The 15,137-nt window shown below is 41.0% G+C and overlaps 1 protein-coding gene across 6 annotated transcripts in view; it reads left to right on the forward strand.

The window, feature by feature from the left end:
- akap13 (A-kinase anchoring protein 13) overlaps nt 1-15,137 on the forward strand; it is a 406,551-nt gene that overhangs the window by 132,748 nt on the left and 258,666 nt on the right. The gene's annotated exons all lie outside the window — the stretch shown is intronic.

The raw sequence follows: 15,137 nt of genomic DNA on the forward strand, positions 1-15,137 counted from the left end.
GCTTGGAACCCTAACCCTGACCCTATCTGCCTGGAACCTGTTGTTCTCCCTCCCTGTCCCAACCACCACCATCATCCATCTTACACCCGACCCTCACAGCATCCCAGCATCACACGTGCATTATGGACTTAGCAGTAGCTGTCAAAGAGGCTGTGAGGATCTCTACATTTCAGAACATGGCAGCTGATTGCGATGTAAAGTAGGTGTTTGCCTTCCTCTGACATTTCTATACCACGAAACATCTGTCAGAATGAAAGTATTGCTTCATATTTCTAGGGAAACCTTGAGTGGAATCTCCTTCCAAATTCATAGCTTCCCACTCTGGACCTATTTCTTCTATGTAGGGAAAAGCAAGAGTCCTGGGAAAATCCAGACCGTTGTGTCATTTTTGGGGCAGAAGTATCAATAAGTGGGGTCCTGCAGGCACCGGTGCTTGGGCCTCAGGTATTCACAATATACATCAACAATTTAGATGAGGGAAATCAAACATAATATTTCCAAGTTTTCTGTCAACTCAAAACAAGTTAGGATTGTCAATGATGAGGAGAATGTAAGTGGGGCTTCAGGGATTTACACAACTTGAGTGTAAGGGCAAATGCACGACAGATGCAGTATAATAAGGATAAACGTGAAATTGTCTGCTTTGGTTTAAAAGAAATTACTGGCAGGGTATTATTTAAATGGTTATGGATTGGGAAATGTTGATGTACATAGGGACCTGAGTGCAAGATTTAGAGGGATGTGGGCCAAATGCTGGCAAATGGGACCATGTCAGTTTGGGATGTCTGGTCAGCATGGATGAATTGGACTGAAAGGTCTGTTTCTGTGCTGTACATCTCTGTGACTCAATGACTTATTCACTGGTCACTGACCAGATGCAACAAGCTGTTAGGATGGCAAATTGTACGTTGGCCTTCAGTTCAAGAGGGTTTGAGTGCGGAAGTAAGGAAGTCTTGCTACAGCTGTACAGGTTCTTGGTGAGAGCACACCTTATGTATTGTGTGCAGTTTTGGTCCCCACTTTTAAGAAAATCTGTACTTCCTGGAGAGGGTGTGCAACAAAGAATGTCCAAACTGGTTTCTCAGTTGGCAGGTTTGTTGTATGAGAAGAGATTAAGTTGACTGTCCTTGTAGTCACTCAAGTTTCAAAGAATGAGAGGAGGTCACATTGAAATGTATAAACTTCTGACAGGGTTAGGCACACTTTTGTGGTTGTTTGTGTTTGTGTATGCGCATGCATACTCTAGAATAGGGGGTCACAGTCTCAGAATACATGGTAGACCATTTCACCTTGAGAGAAGGTGAAATTTCCTTACTCAAAGCCTAGTGATTTGGTGAAATTTTCCACTGCAGAAGGCTATAGAGGCTAAGTCACTGAATATATTTAAGAAAATAAAGTACTTTGGTGGTGAAAGGTGTCAAGGGATACGGGGTGGAGAGAGTGTAGGAACACAGGTTGAGTCAGAGGATCAGCCATGATCAGATTTAACAGTGGAACAGGTTCGATGGGCCGAACAGCCTGATCCTGCTCCACTCTCGATATTTCTATGAAATAATCAAGGGCCCACAAAAAGTGTGTTAAACTCAGTGGCATCGCATTTTTCATGTGAGGCCTGGCATACTTCTGATCATTTGATTGACCCTTTTCAAAGCTGCTATGCAGTGTGTCAATGCTCTGAGTTCAATGTATTATGGACTGAGGAAATGATGTATTCAGAAATGAATTTCTATTTAATAGGCTGTCTTTCACTGAGATCATCCTAAATGGTATCAAATGAACAATCTAAAAAGAGTTTCTGTGTTTCTGATGATGTCAGCTTGTGATAAGCTGTGACCTTTTATTCTCATTTGTTTTTCTGCCAAGGAGCCTCTCCTCCATCCTGTTAATCCAGTTGCCTCCTTAATTAATAGCTGTCTGTCTGTCACTGATGTTCCCTATTATTAGCTTCTTAGAAAATTCTGTCTGACTATCTTGAAGGAAACAAGGTAAATATGATTCTTCATTGTGCCTGTTACTCAGTTTTATTCTTTGACAGTTACTGCATTCAAGATAGCTATTCTGTCTCATGCAGCCTGGAAAATCTTAAATCTTTAGTATAAAAGTAATGTTTAGCTCTGATAGTGTTATGTTTTAAGGGTAGAAGTGTACAAAATCTGAAGTAATAAAGGAGAATTACCTCATCCGATCACTCCATTCAAAGTCTCTGGATGCTTTAAGAAGACTTATATTTTTTAACACCCCTTTTTTGTAATCTGGGTATTTTCCAATGCCTGTTATAGCCAATGACTCACTTCTGACACTTATGAAATACAGTCAGTGTTGTAACATCAGAAACATTCTACTCTAATGATTACACATGCCCCCTACCAGTTAACTAATTTCACAAAGACCTTTTATCCCCCATCTATCCATCCTACAAAATCAGTATTACCCTGTAACCCTCAATGCTCCTTTCTCAAAGGATACTGGTTCAGCTTCAGCTCAGCCTGCACTTTCTGTCAGTTCTATGTTAGGATACAATGCCTTTTCAGTGAAGTAGGCAGACCGACATTTCTTGTGAATCCAGGAATGTGGATTATTTGTCATTACATAGCTGTTTATCAGCTCCTGTCTATCCAAGGCCATTTTCTCCTAAATATCCATTAGTCCCTTATCTGAGCAATGCAAGTGTTTTTATTTTGTGTGTTTGTATGGAACTACAGACTTTGACTAACATGCTGAATTCAAAGTTTTGGATGATAATTGATGGTTTCCATGGTAAACAATCCCATATCTGGTACCTCAGCCACAGTGAGTCTAGACCAAGAGTCTTGGCAAATTGTTTAATCTTGAAGCCAGGAGAATGGAGCCCAATCTTTCTTTGGTGTTCATAGCTCCTTGAAAGTGGAGTCATAGGTAGATAGGATAGTGAAGAAGCCGTTTGGTATTCTTTCTTTTATTGGTCAGAGTATTGAGTACAGGAGTTGGGAGGTCATGTTGCGGCTGTACAGGACATTGGTGAGGCCACTGTTGGAATATTGCGTGCAGTTCTGGTCTCCTTCCTATCGGAAGGATGTTGTGAAGCTTGAAAGGGTTCAGAAAAGATGTTCAAGGATGTTGCCAGGGGTTGGAGGATTTGAGCTATAGGGAGAGACTGAACAGGCTGGGGCTGTTTTCCCTGGAATGTCGGAGACTGAGGGGTGACCTTATAGAGGTTTACAAAATTATGAGGGGCATGGATAGGGTAAATAGGCAAAGTCTTTTCCCTGGGGTGGGGGAGTCCAGAACTAGAGGGCATAGGTTTAGGGTGAGAGGGGAAAGATATAAAAGAGGCCTACGGGGCAACTTTTTCACACAGAGTGTGGTATGGAAGCTGCCAGAGGAAGTGGTGGAGGCTTGTACAATTGCAACATTTAAGAGGCATTTGGATGGATATATGAATAGGAAGGGTTTGGAGGGATATGGGTCGGGTGCTAGCAGGTGGGACTAGATTGGGCGGGATACCTGGTCGGCATGGATGGGTTGGACCGAAGGGTCTGTTTCCATGCTGTACATCTCTATGACTCTATGTGCTTCCCAGTGGGACTCTCTGGATGATAGAAAATGAAAACTCGATCCTTTAGCTCCCATTCCCTAAGATGTCCTAAGGTTATTCACACCCCTGCTCCACGAAAGAAATAAAGCTATTTAGAAAGCTGTTCAACACAGACTAGGGACTGATCCTGGAAATTCAATTTTCTCAATGTTCGAACTCTTTTGCATAGAGAGCAGATGCACAGGTTCCTAACTAGGTTTTAATTGCATTCTCTGCTCTGTGTAATCAATTTAAAAAAAAAATTAAGTTCAGATTCTGTTATCATTTGTACATCTTTTTTCCTCACACCACCAAAAACCTTTATAAGGCTGGGAGAAGGGAATTCAAACTCCAAAAAGAGGATAAATTCAATGAATATTGAAAATGAATATGTTTTGAACATCACTAAAATCTCCGGGGATTGGTTAGCTCAGTAGGCTGAATGGCTGGTTTGTGGTACAGGATGGTGCTGAAAGTGTAGGTACAAGTCCCATACCAGCTGAGGTCACCATGATGGTCCCAAATTCTCAACCTCACCCCTCACTTAAGGTGTGGTTACCCTCAGATTAACCACTACCAGTCATCTCACTCTAAGAGAGCAATTTGCTGGGACTACTGTGGCTTTATTATTACTACTTAAACTTGCAGGAAGTAGATAACCAAATTATTTGCTTTTACAAAAAACTTATTAATGGGATGTGGCCTAGTTGCCCTGAGAAGGTGGTGGTGTGCCGCCTTCTTGAATCATGGAAGTCTTTGTTCTGTAGGTACACCCACAATGCAGTTAAAGAGGGAGTTTCAGCGGTTTGACCCAGCAACGTTGACAGAACAATGATATATTTCCAAGTTAAGATGGTGAGGGACTGGTGGTGTTCAAGTTTCTACTGTGGCGGTGCAGGTGTTGGACTGGGGTGGACAAACTCAGAAGTCTCATGACATCAGGTTATAGTCCAACAGGTTTATTTGTAATCACAAGCTTTCGGAGCATTGCTCCATCTCGGGTATTCAATGGAAGCTTGTGATTTCAAATAAACCTGCTGGACTATGCTCCATTGTCAAGACTTCCAAGTTTTTGATGCCCTTGGCCTTCTAAATGGTAGTGGTCATTGGGTTGGAAAGTGCTGTCTGAGGAGCCTTGGTGAATTTTCTGCAGATCATCATCATTAATTGGTACAAGGAAGCAAAATGGCAATTACATTTTACACCAGAGTGTTCCAAAAGGTGATGTGACTTTTAGGACCAGGAAACACTATTTCAGCAGCAACATGTTTTGATGATATTTGTGAGTAAGTGTGCATTACCCAATAATTGCTATATTTAATGATTAAAGTAACTCATCATCCCTTTTGAATCAGAAAGCATTATAAAAATCCTGCAAAGATATTTTAAACCATACATAGATTCAAAAATGAAAAAAATGTAGTTGTTTATAAAACAAAACTGCAATGTGCATATAGTATATTTTGATTATGGTAGGCATAGAGTGCAACTAGTGGCTACATTTGTTTTTGAGGTTTCTAAATGGGTGACTTCACAAAAAGTAACTTTGCAATGTGCTTTTTATTGTTATATTTTGATCATGGCAGGCATGAAGCGCATCTAGTGGCATGTTAACAAATAACTATGCATCATCGAATCCTACAGTGTGGAAGCAGGCCATTCAGCCCATTGAGTTCACACTGACCCGCCGAACAGCATCCCATCCAGAGCCACCCACTTCCCCCACTCCCTGCATTTCCCATTGACTAACCTGCGTGTCCCTAGACACTACGGGCAATTTAGCATGGCCAATCCACCTAACCTGCACATCTTTAGACTGTGAAAGGAAACCTGAGCACCTGGATGAAACCAACACAGATACAGGGAGAATGTGCAAACTTCACACAGTCACCCGAGACTGGAATCGAACCCAGGTCTCTGGCGCTGTGAGGCAGCAGTGTGAGCCTCTGTGCCATCTCTAATTTGTTTTTGAGCATCTTAAAAGTGTGACCCGAAATTAAATTTGATGCACACATGTCTCTGAACCTAAGTTGGAAAAGTGGTGTAGATTTTGGGCAGATATTGATAACTTGCACCTCCATTGCCACCCCAAAAAAACTAAGAATTTATCAGTGGACTTTTTTTTAGAAAAATGGCCACTTTAGAAGTCCCAGTTTAAGCGCTGCAGAAAGTTGCTTTCTCATATCTACTGGGAGGTTTTCCCACAGGTGCATTCCACTAGTGAGATCTCTCCCAAAACTTTGAATTTCACTTTTGTTGCTTTCTCTCAAATCTCAACACGTTCTCAAGTTTCATTCTTGTATGTAAACTATTATACAGCTGCTGCTGCTCAGTTACCAATGGAATGAAGGAGAGTAAACCTGAAGTGATAAAGGTTTGAATTCTGAAACTATATTCCAACAGTCTGTGTGTTTTCTTTGCAGTGTTGTCTCTGCCACTGCTCTGAAGTGGGTGTGCTTGGGAGTGTTTTCACAATGTGGCAGTGTGTGGAGAGTAGCACTAAAGCCAATGCGTCTGTTTTACAATTTTGACCAGAGCAGAATTGAATCTGGCAGCACCTCTTGCAGGCTGCGAGAAATTCGCTGCCTATCAGTATGGGATGAAGTGAAATCATCAGGTTTGTTAGTCCTGAGAAACTTGGTGGCTGCAGTTTTTCCATGAACAGACCTCTCAATGTTACATTCTAAGAAGTGGCAGGTGGTGATGTTTTAAATTCCACCCCCATCCAACATTTTATCAGGTGATGAAGCCACTAGGTGGTGTGGGAATAATTAAGGTTTAACTCAAAAGGATCAACATTCAAATATTCCGTCAAAAACTTTGGGGCAAATCCCATGAGTTTGAATGAATGAATGATTTATTGTCTCATATACCTACAGAGATACAGTGAAAAATGTTCTCCGGTCACAATCCATCTCTAGTTGAGATTACAAGAGAATAAAAAGAAATGACTTAAATAGAGTTCATCTTTATCAGCCAAGGACCCAAGCATGGCTCCAGGATTTCTACAAAGTCCACACTCCAGACCTACTGCAGCCAGGAGCCCTCACTCTGGGCACCAACACCACTGCTGCTGCCAGGATACTCCACTGCACCATCACTGTAGTCGTAATGTACTGTTAAAGTTCATTGAATTGCTCCTTGATTAAAAATCCTTACGATATTCTCTCTTGAAATCATTAATGCATTTTTGGGGGGCAAGAATCAAGAGAGGCAAAATAAACTGAGTGGTACTTTTTAAGGGTGCAGGAGTGGAGACCAGGTGATCCATACAAATCTTTGAAGTTGGCAGGGCAAGTTGATCAATTCGTTAAATAAAGCATTGCCTTTATTTATTGATAGCTGGAATAACAAGGCAAAGAAATTACATTAACCCTTTTATGCATCATTAGTTAAATCTCAGCTGGAGTATTGTGCCCAATTCATGATAAAGCACTGGCAATTTGGCAAGTCCTTAGAGACAATGCAGACGAGATTCTGTTGATTGACACCAGGGATGAAGGACTGCTAGTAAGTGGAAGGTCTGGAGAAAATAGGATTTTTCCCAATGTGGTGGGCCTTAAGGGTAGATTTGCTAAAGGTGCTCAGAATTGTGAATACGCTTGAGTAGAAAATGTTTCACTAGCAGGAGGATCAGCAATCGGACTTTTTTAAAAGTCATTTACAAGACATGGGCATCACTGGTAAGGTCAGCATTTATTGCCCATCCTTAATTGCCATTAAGAAGGTGGTGTCAAACAGTTGTCTTAAACTGCTGCAGTCTGTGCAGTGTACACACAGCGCTGTTAGTAAGGGGGTTTCAGGATTTTGACACCGCCATGGTGAAGGAACAGCAATGTGATGTAACTTGGAGGGGAAGAATCAGTGATATAGTTCCAAGTTAAGATGACGTGTGGTTTGGAAAGGAACGTGCAAGTGATGGTTTCTCAATGCATCTGTTGCACTGGACTTTCTGCTGTTGGAGGTTGTGAGTTTGAAAGGTGCTGTCAGAGGAGACAAAGACTGAAGGTAAATGACAAAAGCCGCACAAGAAGTGTGTGAAGAAATTATTTTAAATCAATAGTTCTGGTCTGGAATAGACTGGCTGATAGAATCAGACTGAGCAGGAACTTAGAAAAAGGGAATCACAGGGCTTTGGGAAAGAGGAATAGATTGGAAATCTCCAACATAAACACATTAGACAGATTGGCTGCCTATGTGCTGCATGTTCAGCTGCATGTAGAAAGGAATGGCCAAGAGGATTGATGTGGTTTTTTTGTATTGTGACTCTATCTGTCGTAAGCACACAGATCCTGTGCTGTGCTTTCAGATGTGTTTGCAGCATCATCGAACATGTACGTAACTTTCCAGTGCATTATTATTGATGTATGATGACTTGAGCCTTACCACCTAGTTTGGTTGCAATTCATTTATTAAGTAGTATGAATGCAACCCTCAACTAAGCATCTGTCTTTTTATTAAGAACAGTGTGAAAGATGAGTTAAATCATACTTACAATTTTTGGAAGTTTACACAGTAATTTGGTTTCCTTGCACAGCATCTAGCTTATGTAGACCAATCTTTAGACCTGCATAACAAACCAGAGCTGCATTTGCAAGAAATTCAATGCTTGAAAGAGTCAATGTCTTTTGGAGGAAAGTTGTGCATATAATATTTGCCTTTCTCATGTTTCAACCTAGAGGTTGATTTGGCAAGTGGAAACCTGATATTTGGCCAGAGTAGCCATCTGTTTATCAAATGGACCATCAATGATGGTCTGGCAAGAAAGAGGGAGGCAAGGCTGTACAGATGTTTCTTTAAAGAAATTGGAAGTATGAGCTCACAAGTAGTAGCGAAGGAGATTCAGATGGTCACTTTTATTGGATGTGGGCATTACTGGCTGGGACCAGCAATTAATGCCCATCACTAATTGCCTTTGAGAAGGTACTTGTGAAGTACCTTGTTCTACCGCTGCAGTCCATGTAATGTAGGTACACCCGCAATGCTATTCAGGAGCGAGTTCCAGGATTTTGACAATGAAGGAGCGACAGTATAGTTCTAAGTCAAGATGGTATGTAGTTTGGAACAGAACGTGCAGATACTTGCAAAATACTTAAGTACAGATGCAGGTAAGATGTTTCCCCATTTGGGGAGTCCAGAAATCGGTGATGGCAGGGGGAGTCAATTTAAAAATGAAGGGGGTGCCATTTGGATCTGAGATAAGGAAAATCTCTCCTATTCAGTATGCTGTGAAGTTCAGTCTTTGAGGATGTTTAATGTAGAGATGGATACATTTCTGATTCCCAGTGGTTATGGGAATGGGGTGGGTAAAAGGTATTGAAGCATTCAATCAGATATAATTGAACAGTGAGACAGGCTTGATGGCCTGATGGGATGTTCCTATGGAGCTGATCCTATGTGTTTCCCATGCTTGAGCCATGCTGTAATTTTCCAACCATAAGCAAAGATGGAACTGAGCATGTCTTGCAGATCGACACTGGGGTCACAGAAGACCAAATCTGTGAGAAATCTTGGTAGATTGCCAAAATAAGTTGATATTCTTAAAGCCAGAAAATTAAGTCAAAATAATAAAGGTAGACCAGGTAACTGTATAAAATAAAATAAGCTTCACTTTGTGTGGAATATGAAATGAGTAGGCTGATCAAAAATGAGAGCAATGTTCAACAGAAAATCACAACAGAGTAGTGGGTAGAATTTTTTCTTTTATTGTGGGCTAGTGTGTTGGGGGGGGTGAATGATGTGCCATCCTCCCCTCTGAGAAAACTATTGCTACAGCTCTTGCGACATGCCATCAGTAGCTGCTCATCAGATACTGCAGTAGCCTTGATCTTGGTTTGACAGTCAAGGAGAGAGAAGCATTCAAGATGACCTCCAACAAAAGTGCAGTGACGATACTTTGAAGATTTTGAATTTGTTGCTTAATGTATATTTTCAGAAGCAGAAATCGTGCCAAATTTATTGGTAATTTTTGCTCGCAATCTTTTTTTCCTAACAGATGTAAATAAAGCTTTTTGGGAGCTGCATGGGGCTCAGTGATTAGCACTGCTGCCTTACAACACCGGGGACATAGCTTCGATTCCACCCTTGGGCAACTGTCTGTGTGGAGTTTGCATGTCCCCCCATGTCTGTGGGGGTTTCCTCTGAGTGCTCTGGTTTCCTCCCACAGTCCAACGATGTGCACGTCAGGTGGATTGGCCATGGGAAATGCAGGGTTACAGGGATGGTGTAGCGGTGTGTGCCTGAGTGGGATGCTCTTTGGAAGGTTGGTGTGGACTCAATGGGTCGAATTGTCTACTTCCACACTTGTAGGGATTATGTGACTCTCTTGTAAGTTTTAAAAAGCCAAACAAGAAAGTTTAATTTCTTCATCATTTGTTACTGAATCAACTGTCTATAAATTCAGTCATGGTTTAGCTACAAGTAGTGATCGTGAGGGTTCATATGTTTACATTTGTATAGAACCTGTGTTGATGCCATGTGATGCAATGGAGCAATTTTGCTCTGCACAAGGAACGCTTTCAGGTCCTGTTTCTTCTGGATCAAGGTGCGCTACAGCCTAATTGTGACTAAGGTGATGCAGAACATGACAAATCAGTGATCCTTATCACTCAAGGGAAGGTCGCAAGCAAAGTTTTCATAAGAGAGGAAGCAGATTATAGAATGTTTTGTCTCAGGTGGCTTCTGAGACAGAGACTGTTGCATCATTTAAAAGAGAACTGGTTAACGTGAAAGAAATAACCAAAAACAGGGAAAGAGAATTCAAATCAATACTTTCTAGATTAAGAAATGCCACAAGCAGGATAATATGGAAGCTCCCCCCAGCGCGCGCACAAACGCACACACACAATGTTTGTGCAATAGGCCTTGTGATTCAGTGTGATTGAGGTACCACCACCTGGAGCTAGTCTGTACCAATTTTCTAAATTTCAGTGGAGTGCTGTCATGACTAAGTTGCATTGTATGGACTGTGCCAACCCAAGCATTGTGTTTGTACATGAAGATTGTAGTACTACTGACATCTTATGATTGGAATCGTTCCTCTGACTTTGCTCTGACTTCTAAGTTCAAAGTATAATTATTGCAGACGGCGGTGGGGGGGGATTGTTTAAATATATCCTCACATGCCCAGCGGGAAATGGGTGGGTTTGGCAGCTGCTCATTGTACATACCATTTGGTTTTGCTCTGAGTTGAGGTTAATGGTGATGGAGGAGATTCAGTATCTAGGGGGACAGGCAGCTGTTTCTATGATCGCAGATGTGACCACAGGAGGGTATGTTGTCTTCCTGGTTCAAAGGTCAAAATGTCCCTGCCCAGCTGCGGAACACTGAGGAAGGAAAAATCAGAAACAAAATTCAGAATTGTGATTACTGTGGACAGATTGGATGGAGAGAAACTAATCCTGTTGTTTGAAGCGTCAGCAACCCAAGGACACCAATTTAAGGTGATTGTCAGAAGCGTTAAGGGTGATGAAGGGCCTGATGAAGAGCTCCAGTCCAAAACATCAATTTTCCTGCTCATCGGATGCTGCCTGACCTGCTGTGGTTTTCCAGGCGACATACTATAGACTCTGATCTCCAGCATCTGCAGTCCTCACTGTCTCCTAGAAGAGTTAAGGCTGGCATGAGGAAAATCTTTTTTTAACACAATGTGGTTAAGATCTTGAATGCACTCTAAGAGTATGGTGGCAGCAGATGCAGTCTTGGTTTCCAAAAGGAGTTAGATCTGAAAGTCTTTCTTAAAGGTAAAACACTAGAAGTCAAAAAATTTGCACAGCTTTTAGGAAAGTGGTGTGCAATGGGATAACAGGAGCAGTTGCTGTAGGAAGTTAGTATGGCACACAGGGCTGAATGCCCTACTGTACAATAACCATTCTAAAAGTTTACAATGGGAACTAAAAGCAGGTGAGACATAAAATAGACATATGACCCAAACCCACGCATTTTCTGTCATATGGAATCGGTTAAAATTGACCTGTAGTTAGTTTAACCTGTTGAATATAATAGCAAGTATCCATGGCTTTAAACAATGAATGACTTTGTTTTCAAAGGGCAGGTGCTTTTTTTTTTAAGCCAGCATGTGTTATCATCGTGTAAATGAATGTGCCTATTGCTAGCCAAGCGCACAAGGTCAACACCCAAAAACTTTTGCAAACTATGGCCACTTAATTTAACTCCAGTTTTCAGCCTTTAGTTTGTTGGATATTTCCCCCCTCACTCTCCATTTTAATTTCCAGACCACTTCAAAGGAAGAGCATGCTACCTTTATGAGAGGATTTATAGATCATAGCAGCAGAAGTAGCATTATTAAACCAAAAAAGGCAAAGGAAACCATTTAAACTAGAGGATAAACATCCCATTTAAGTCATCATCTGATGATTATCATAATGCTGCTTGGGGGGAACTTGCTGTGCACAAGTTAGCTGGCATATTTTGTATGTTGCTTGGTAATCTTACATCATGTTTTTAATTGGTTGTCAAGTGATGTATGGAATGAGCTGCCAGCAGAGGTGGTAGAGAATGGTACAATTACAACATTTAAAAAGCATCTGGATGGGTGTATGAATAGTAAGGGTTTAGAGGGATACATGCCAAATGCTGGCATAAAGGCTATACTAATTTAGGATATCTGGCCAGCATGGACGAGTTTGGACCAAAAGCTGTAAAACTATGACTCTATGCTTTGGGACATTGAGATTGTGAAGGTTGCTTTATAAATGCAGGTTTATTTCAGGTGATAATGTTTGCTGTTGTGATATCTTCATTCACAAATTAAGTAGCTATTTTACCAACTCGAGTCCCCTTAATGATTGTCCAATTTCTAGCCTCCTCATGGCTGATTCACGTCCAGGAAATACCAAATTGTCTCATAACTCAACTGTGACTCTATAACTCAGAAGTTCTAATTTCAGCTTACTAACGTGGAATAGATTCGTGGTTCAGAGGCCATCCCGTACAATGATTGATGTGCATTAGAATGGTGTCCATTTCAAAGACCATTTGTAAAATAAAAATAAACCAGTTGTACAGTTGCCAGTATACATAATTATGCTGTAGTTAATGTGAGTTTTGTTTCAGGCAAATTTCTGATGCCTCTTTATCGTAATGTCTTTTTTTATATATAAGTGACCTTCATTCAAGAAAAATGTGGCCTTGTTTTAGGAACTATAATCTGTATTCTTATTTTCTGTCTGTCTCTGAGTCTCTCCTCCCTTTTCCCCTTTTAAGAGGCCGTGTTCGTCATGCATCATTTTCTTGCTGAAACCTGAGCTTGTAACTTGCGTACCTAGCTGCCTGGCTAGTTGCGAGCACAAAGTCCCCCCCTCTTTGCTGACTGTTGCACAGAAGGACCTGTTTGTGTTTCTCTGTTCTCTCCCTGTTGGAAAGTAACTCCCCTCTGATTAGGGTTCATTTGAATGGCACAGTAAGCTCACCAGAGCGTTGTCTGACATTTCAGCATTCTGAAGTATTAAATTTCACTTTTTTTTTTAAACCCATCCCTACATTTCACTGAACTTGTCTAATGAAGTTGCATCCTTCCTAAATGTTTTGAGTCCATCACTGCATGTCTTTTGTACATTGCTCAAAGTGGAAATCTTTGATTGTGGACAGGCACTTTGGCCCATGGGTGAAGGAATGGAGCATCATTCCCAGCTTGCTCTTGGTTTTACCTTGTGTATCACTGAATGATAATCAGGTGGACTCCTAGCCAAATTTTCCCTTTTGTAAATTGTGAAAGTTGTTGCTGTTTGCAGCAACTCCATCCACAGCCATAGTTAGGGTTAACTAACTCAGCACAGATCATGGATCAAGTTTGGAACTTTCTTAACTACCTGACAAAAAGATTTCATTGAATAAACCAATAAGTTCCCACAGTCTTATCAGACCTTAGGACTGCTATCTCATTAGAGAATAACAGGTGCAGTTGCTTTAATCTGAGTGTGTCCACATCCCAGGCAAGGGGAGAGATTGAAAAGGAAACAGTCTTTCATGATGACTTCAGCTATCTTAGAAATAGATTTAAACAGATTTTGCTCTTGTAAAGGAGCCAACAAAGCAAGCATTAAATGCTTCCTTATCCAATACTCTAACATTCAAAACTAACATGATGTAAACATGACAGCAATTTGCCACATAATTCAGAATTAAGCTATAAATTCCATATTAAATGGCAGATAAAAACAGCCTTTAGTGTTGTTTTGAATCCGGAATGAGATTTTAAGGGGAAGGGTACTGAGTAGCTGAATTCAGTTCATCTCTCATCATGGGATTCTATGTTAGTCCAGCAGTGGGTCTTCAATAGGAGTGTGCTAAATGCTATGTTGTTGCTAGGTGTCCCCAGTCTGGTTTGTGGGAGTTTTGTATGGTAAGCTGCTGAATTACATGATAAGAGCTTTTATCTCCTGATATTTCTTCAGCTTTGTGTGACACTTGCATTTGTCACTTGTTTAATGGACAGATGTTCAATGTACGTGGACTACATGTTTGTTGTAAGGGACTGCATACTACACTACAGCATTCCCCTTACTCAGCCTATGCCTGATAAGAACTGATGTGTATGTGTATTACTGGACACAGTGGAGAATGTACTGGATTCTTATATGGAAATTATCAGAGAGTTAATTTGAATCCATTGGATGAAAAATTCTTCAAAAATCGAAGAGCTAAAATTTGGAAACCACTTTTACGACCAGCAGTTTCTGCCCATATGCACGCTCGGATTTTCACTTTCATTGATGCTGTTTTATATTAAGCTACTTACCATTATCAATGTTTAGAGAAAAGCTTTTTGAATGTTCGTGATGTATTCTGAGATGTTAAGTATGTTCCCACATGCCTGTGCTAAGATTCAGGGATAACTTATCTCCTGTTTGAGTAGCGTTATCTGGATGTGGAAATGAAACTTTTCTGTAACATTCTTTACTTGAACTGGTCAGCTGCTGTAATCATGCTACAGTGACCATAGGGCATCCAACAGGTATTGAATTTGATAAATGGCATACATTATGCAGGTCTGTTTGTAATGGTGTCTTGTCTGTCCTTTTGGATGAATATTCCTGAGGTCTGGACTAGTAGTTTAGTGCACACAAATTCAAAACCCATTAAAATAATTTGAGATTTTGAGTCTTTTTATAAAACATTTCAGCATCAGTAAAAGTGATCATGAAGCTCTCTGTTGTTTAGTGAATTATTTAAATGTCCTTCAATCAGGAAATCTGCCATCCTGACCAGGTCTGGTCTATACAAAACTGCAGTCTCATATCAACATGCTTGATTTGCAAAACTCTTTAAATCAGTTTGGGGCGGAAAATAAATATAGGCCTTAGAGTTTCTTTTAGTTGGTGCGGCATAGCGGTCTCTTGGCCTGACATGGCCTCCGTGTGGTCTCCTGGTCTTGAGGCGATATCAGAGTGATATTCCAGCCTCATGATCCTCAAGGTGAAGCCTGGTGCAGTCTTTTGTCAAGGTCTGGTGCAGACTGGAGGCACATTCCTGAAGAAGAGCTTATGCTCAGAATGTCGACTGTCTTCCTCAGATGCTGCCTGATTGGCTACTTTTCCAACACCACACTTTTTGATGCCACTGT

This window comes from Chiloscyllium punctatum, chromosome 48, assembly GCF_047496795.1.
Source record: "Chiloscyllium punctatum isolate Juve2018m chromosome 48, sChiPun1.3, whole genome shotgun sequence".
Lineage (NCBI taxonomy): Eukaryota > Metazoa > Chordata > Chondrichthyes > Orectolobiformes > Hemiscylliidae > Chiloscyllium > Chiloscyllium punctatum.